We start from the raw sequence: 7,616 nt of genomic DNA on the forward strand, positions 1-7,616 counted from the left end.
TAAAACTCCCACACATTAATTTTTTTAAGCAACTATTAATATGAATTCTTTAATTCTGCACCACCGGATATTCGAGCCTATAGCAACTTTAACTTTAAGTCGCAGCAGCTTCCATTTAGCGTATTATGCGCTTTAAAGTTAATCCCACCACCCCCTATGGTGCTGCCTGATTGTTCTATTGGCAACTCATTTCCTGCTGCTGCTGCAGCATTCACTTTCAATTTCTCAAAAGGTACGCAAAGCAAATTAATAAAAAAAAAAAATGTTTGTCTGGAATTGTGACTGTGACTGCGACTTGCGCGACTGTGTAGGCCTTTTAATCATTTTTAGCTGCAGCAGCAGCAGCAGTAGAAGAAGTAGAGCAAGCAGCACGAAAAATAAAAAGCTGTAAAGCGTGGCAAATATACGCTTAATTGGCTAAGGTTGAGAAAAGACTGAACTGTTAAGCCTAGGGGCCAAAGACTTCAACTTGTAGCTTGTGCAATAAAATGCAAATTAAACCACAAGCGAGCCACAAAGCGATCCAGAGAGCGAGAGAGAGAGAGCAGGAGCAAGGCACATTTATTTACTTAGAACCTCCTGCTGTGCTTCCGAATTAAGTTTAAGCCCGGAGGCTAAACATAAAAAATAAAAATGCAAAAATGAGTTTTAACTAATTTCTCAAGCGAGCCAGAGAGAGAGAGAAGAGCCCTTGCATAAATCGATTTTAAATGAGTTTTGTAGCATAATCAAAATATAAAGCCGAGGCATGCAAATCTGAGCAAAAGCTAAAGAACGGTAGCGCACCAAAAAAAAACACCATGGTCACTCCCACCTGACTGCCGAAAAAAAAGCGCCCGAAGGACGACGACGAAGACGCGTCTTCGGCATGCGTTGAAAGTGGGGCGTGCAGCCGTCTCCATTTAGTATGCAAAGTGGCCGCATGGCCTATGGCAGCTCGTCCCCCTTGCTCCTCCCCTGTACCTTTTGCGCTTAACTGAGAAATGAGTTATGACTTGGACTTGGCGTTTTGGCCGTGCCGGCCTCAACTCGTTTGCATATTTTAGGCCACCGTTTAATTAAAGGTTCCACAATTCTTTTCACTCTGTTGTGTGTGTGTGTGTGTTTCTTCTTTTTTTTTCATTTGAAACAGGGCACGAGCACAAGGGGCCGTCAAGAGCTCGCGACTCGCCCCATAACACTTCAAGTCCCCACCAGTGTCTCTTCTCTTCGAGTCGAGTATAGAGTCTTTTGTGCGGCTCAAGAACCTGCCAGTCTGTTCAATTCTCCTCCTACTCCCAAAGTCTCTTTTCTGATGTAGGCGCAGCGCAGCGCGCTGGTTCGTGTTATTTTAATGCATGCACGCACTCGTTTATATGGTATGATATTTGAAATCAATAACCATAACTTTATCTTCGTCTTCCACCGCTACTTCTGCTTCTTCCTCTGCTGCTTGGTTTCAACCTCTAAATAACTCTATTGTGCGGCGCTCAAGTTTTCTCGGAACTGCTGGAAAATTACTCTTTGTATAAAAAAACAACACGCGGTATGCGAAGCTGCAAATGCTGCGGGTGTCATCATCAAAAAGATGCCTGGGTGGCTTTTCTACAAAATACACTTAAAGAAATTGTGTGGAGTGCAGCTATTTAAATTAATTAAATAGTTAAGCTCAATAGTTTAACTACAAAGCTTAAGTTAAAAATTTTAAGCAATGAGCAGCTCAAGATGATAAGCTTAAAAAAATTAAATAAAAATGTAGAAAATATAAAAAATTCAAAATTATAGAGATTAAGAAAAAATTATTTATATATGTAAAAATTGTATTATTTGAAATTAATTGAATTGTATTATTTTGAATTTAAAAAAAGTGAAATATGAAAAATAAATTAAATCGTTCGTTATTATTGAAATTATGATTTCAGTTTCTTTATAAAAATAAACAGACCGCAATTAAAACATTTTTATAATTTTTGCTATAACATAAAATTAATAAAAATGTATAGTATTAAAAAATAAAACTAAATTAATGTCAAAAGTATTTTGAATTGCATGTAAATTATTTTGCTTTATTTATAAAAGCGCTTCTTGGTTTTTCTAAATTCCCTGCTCTAACTATTTCTTGCAGTGTACTCTCTTAGCCATAATATAACCCAATAAATCGAGCAGTATCTATGGGCTATTAGTGCTGCTGCCTGTTGTGCGTTTTATTGTTTGAGCTGCTTGCGTCTCATAATTTATACGCAGTAGACCAAGCAGCGACACCTTTACGCTGGGCCCAAAAAAAAAAAAAAAAAAAACTGAAGAAGCGTCTAAAAGACATCAAGACACAGCGAACGAATGGAAACTCAACCTGTTTATCACACGCATTAGATCGCCAAAGCAACCCAATGGTCATGGCATATAGATTTTCAGCTGGTCAAGCTGCAACTGCCAGCTTAGTAGACGCCACATATATATCGGAGGATGCACCTTTATTATGTTGCAACAACGAAAGGTGAAAGGTAGCGGAGGAGGGGAGAGAGCAGAGAGTCGACGCCTTTTGTGTGTGTGAGCTCAGCGCTCTATAAATTCAAGTGGATATCAATAATAAATTTCACTAATTTCTGTCATTCCAAACTCAAGTGCTACAAGCTGCTATTGTTGTTGTTGTTGTTGTTGTTGTCTTGGTTGCTGTTGTTGTAACAGTTGTTGTTGCTGCCTGTAAGTCTGTGTGTTAATGTCTTGCTTTTAACCACTTCATTGTTTGGGCGTCAAAGGTTAAGAGTCTTGCATGTTGTTGTACATGCCTGTCGCCAGCATCGTTGTTGTTGTTGTTGTAGTTGTTGCAACAGCAGCAGCAACAGCGCCGCCAGCAACATACCCAGAGCAATCGACACAGCGTCGTTCGTATCGCCCTCGCCTTTTGTAGTTTTATTTTATTTTTCCTTGTCTCTCCTCTCCTTTCTCTCTCTGATTTTTTATTATAAAGGTTTTTTGTTTCCACTTTTGTCTGTTGCTGTTGCGTTGCTGCTTGTTGCTGTTGTTGTTATTTATCTTTGTATTATTTTCATTTTTATACACATCATTTGATTTCATTTCTATATAGCGCGTCTGCTGCTGTTGTAACTCTCATTCTTTTATATAGTTTTTAGTTATTGTTGTTATTCTTTAAAAACGCCTCAGAATGCAATTGTTACTCAAGAGCATAAAACATATTTTGTTTACGGTCTTGTGTATTGAACTTTAATGGGCTCGGTTTTAATACTTGAGTGTGGTAGAGACTCTCTATATATATGAGGGTGAGTTATCAAAGAGTTAAATTGTTTTGTGGGTTGATTCCAAGAAGCGCCAAGAATTCATGGAAATGCTGCTCAATAGGCAAAGAGAGTGAGGGAGAGAGAGAGAGACAGAGCTAAGACAAGTGCAACTGCAAATTAATTTAACAAGAATTTAAATGCAGCTGCTTTACAATTAAATCTCGAGTTTAAGGCAATCGAATTAGTAATCAATAATTGCTTAACTACAATGAATAATGACTACCATTCTATAAACTTTTGTACTCCCTTTGGAAGAATTTAATTTTAATTTAGTTGATGTGAGCTTTTATAGAAAAAAGAAATAAAATAAGTTAAAGGACAACTGAAATTGAATTTATATATAAATTTAAAAAGAATTTAAATCCAGCGATTTTAAATAAGTGAAAAAGTAACAAATTATGGATTTTCTCAAACGATTATTTATATATAGCTTTATATAATTATTTGTAGTATTTTTATAAGAATTTAAATTTCAAATTAATTTAAGAATTTAAGTCCAGTGCTTTACAATTGAAGAATTACATTTTTATAATTCCATGTAGTATTTTTATAAGAATTGAAATTTATTTGGTGTGAGCTCAAGCTCAACCACAAATTAATTTAGGAACTTAAGTCCAGTGCCTTACAATTGAAGCTTGGGTTGTAAATAATTAATAACATATTTATTTGTATTTTTTTAGAAGAATTGAATTTTTATTTAGTTTGTGTGGAGCTCAACATTTAAAAAAAGCAAAAGAATTAAGCAAAGTTCAACTGCAAATGCAATTTAAGAAAAATTTAAATACAACAATTTACAATTAATTTCTACAACAATAATTCAACAACGACATTTCTATAATCTTTTTATATAATTAAATTTTAATTTAAATGGCGTAAGCTCAGCAGCTGAAAGCTTTAATCAATTAAATTGGTAAACGATAATTATTTTTCTACAACAATTAGCGTACTATAATCAATTGTACTAATTCTTTAATAATTTAGTGTTAAAATTTATAATAAATTTAGTTCGAACTGCAGCAATTTAAGTAAAAGCAAATTAGTAAAGCATTAAGTAAATCCACACTTAAGTGCTGAGCACCGAAAAATGGTTTTTATTGCAGCTGCATTTTTATTTTTGTTGTTTTCTTATTTTTTTTTGGCTTTTGCACGCGCATGAACTGTGACCTTTTAATGCGCGGTCAGACCATAAATACAAAATTAAGTATTCAAATTCACAAGGCAATGCGAGAAAAGGCAGAGAGAGGGTGCAAGAGAGAGAGAAGTGAGACTGTCTGACTGGTGGGGAGATTTGCTTTGAGGATGAGCATGATAATGCCGGCAATAAAACGAATTGCAACTGAAAATGGTAGTTGGGTTGCGCTTTAAAAGGCTTTAAAGGCTTCAATCAAATTTCTCAGGATTTGGCAGCAGCAATGCGTAGAGTGAAAGAGAGTAAGACCCGACAGCAGCTGTGAGGTAGAGGATGCCAGCACGTAAACGTTTCACATGCAAGATACGTTAAGAGTTCTGCTTTCTTGGTAGTATATGGATATGGCTTGAATGCTACCTCAGCAATGCCAAAATTGAACAACAACAACAGCAGCAGCAAAACATTTATGGCTATGCGAAAGCCCCAAAAATTCTTGGCGGTATACAAATTGGTTGTGCCATTAGTCTCGAGAGCAGAACACAGTTAAACGTTTTAGTGGCTGCGCTTATCCCTAACCCTACCCCCTCCACAGTTAATTTTTCAAAGCTTTATTATGCTCTCTTATAAAGATTCCCACAATTTATTGCTGCTTTCCACTGAATTCGACTTCTTTTGCTTATTTAGAAAACAATTCGATTAGAATTGACTTCTGTCCAAAACGTAAAAATTACTTTCACAGCATTTTCAACAACAATAAGCGGCATTAATTGTTTGCCATTGTCTGATCTCGACAACAATCAGGACAATAGTTTATCTCATATTCCTCTTTACAAGTGCCTTTTCACATAATTTTTTTTTTTTTTGTTTTGTTTAGTTCCACAACACAAATTTGTAACTCTCTGTGTGTGTTTAAAACTGTTTCGTCATTTTGGCCAAGTCAAGTCAAAGCATTAGCTGCGCTTCACGTTTATTTGAAAATATATATATACCTACTATATATATATATGCTTGCCTGCCCAGACAGACTGTAGCCGAGTTGAGAAGTGTGACTTGAAGAGCATTGAAGATGATTTGCTTTTCCAGCATTGCGTTCGTATTTTTTATGAACAAATTAATTGCGTGCAAAGCAGAGCTAATGAGGCTACTGTGATGGACGAGGCAGACACTCAGTCTGTTAGATTGGAATTAGTTTGAAAGATTTTTCATAATTCCATAATTGCTTTTCATTATTTGTTGTTAAAAGCAACAACTTGCTTTCTTTATAAACAGTTAAGCTAAATATTTAATACATGTAAACTAAAATTTACAGCACTTTAAAAAAGATGCAGTTAAATTCTTTACTATTATTGATATATAAAGCGAGCTAATCTGAGGTAATCATCACTTTTATATCAAATTGTTAGTTTTAATTTACTATAGCGTTTTCTTCTACTTTTAAGTAGCTAGAAAATATTTCTTATAATTTGCAAGCTCAGTTTAAAACTTAATGGACAACTTTGGTATTGCAATTTATGCAAATAATAAATGCCAATACTTTAAATAATGATATTGTAAGAAAATGTTAGTTTTACTTTAAATAGAAATTTCTTAATTTCGTAAGAGAGTAGAAAATATTTTTTTTTTTAATTTTTAATTAACTTAAAGCTGAATAATAATAAATATGATAAACTACTTTAAATATTATTTTTATTTACCAAAAAAAATTAGATTTAATAAATATGTAGTTCAAAAATTATTTTCAACAAACTGCTTTCATTAATAACACTTGCAATTTTTCATATACAAACTTTAATAGTTTTTTTTTAACATAAATATCATTATAATGATAATAAGTAAAACCATTAAAGAATTATTATATATTAAATAATGATTTACTATGTATTTAATTTATCTCTTAAATTCTTATCTATATTAAATAATGATTAATATATAATAGGAGTCTTTATGGTTTTACTTGTAGTTTTTAATTAAAAATTATTCTGAAATGTTACGTAAATTCGATTTTTTATTATAAAAATCTTTATCAATATTTAATATATTGTATAATAATTCTTTAATGTTTTTAAAGCTTTGTTTAAGTTGTTTTTTTTCTTTTGAGTTTTACAATAAACCAAACTGCATTACTCAATTATATTTTAAATACATTTAACTTTTTTAAAAGGCTATAAATATTTTTTGCTTGCCATTTCTTTCATTTAGCATCTCCAGCAGCTTAAGCCGCTAATTCCAAACGGCAGCGCTTTGATCTTCTCTATGATCTTAAAGATAGTTGACTCTATGCTTTCCACACATTTCCCTTTTTAACGCTTATGCCACACATATAACTGATTGACCCCCCACCCACTCGCATGTGCAACAAGCGAGCGATGCGCATTTTGTTATTGTTTTTCTTGTTTTTTTTGGGTTTTTCTTGGGCATTGCTTGATTTATGCGCAGCTCCACATGAGTCTATATATCACATGGCGATATATCACATATATATATATACATATAGTATCCATCAGCAATGAAATATAGGCATAGGCTAGCTCGCTTGCACTCTCGCTGCTATTGACTGTCGCGATTGGTTGATGGCTCCCCCACCTGGAACGATAAATTCCACGCGCCGATATTATCGTTGGCCGCACACAATGGCAAAAGGCAAAAAGGCCGATACGAAAATTTATAGCCAAGTGAACTGAACTGCGAGCGCATACGGAATGGTTGAAATGATATCAGAGACTGGCGATAAACTCATCTACATTTTCTACAGTTCATTGTTGTTGCTGTTCAATTAAAATGGCTATGGAAATCTTTGGCCATAAAGCGCTTTTGGGCTTATTAAACCATAAAAAAGCAGCAGTTCACAGGTGTGTTTAGTTTATATGGCCAAAAGCAGTGTTATAAAGTAGTTAAGTGGCAGCAAACAAAAATTCAAGTTGCATGTTAAGCGCAGCTTAAGCAACGGCGACTCTCAGTGGCAGTTGCATGGGATTCATCATTCAGGGCCTTAAATGAAATGATTGAAGTCTGAATTGAAGTCTTTAGTCAAAGGCGCAACACGCAAGGCAACAATTGGCTAAAGCCAAAGCTGTCAGCTAAGCTTCATTAATCACAACATTCCGTTGCAGCGGCAGCAGCTTCTTCTTGGAAGCTTGCAACAATTTGCATGCAGCACAAATTGCGCATACGCCGCGTATAACGATGCGCAGTTAATCTGCCATATCACTCTC

This window comes from Drosophila busckii, chromosome 2L (genome assembly GCF_011750605.1).
Source record: "Drosophila busckii strain San Diego stock center, stock number 13000-0081.31 chromosome 2L, ASM1175060v1, whole genome shotgun sequence".
NCBI classification, from domain to species: domain Eukaryota; kingdom Metazoa; phylum Arthropoda; class Insecta; order Diptera; family Drosophilidae; genus Drosophila; species Drosophila busckii.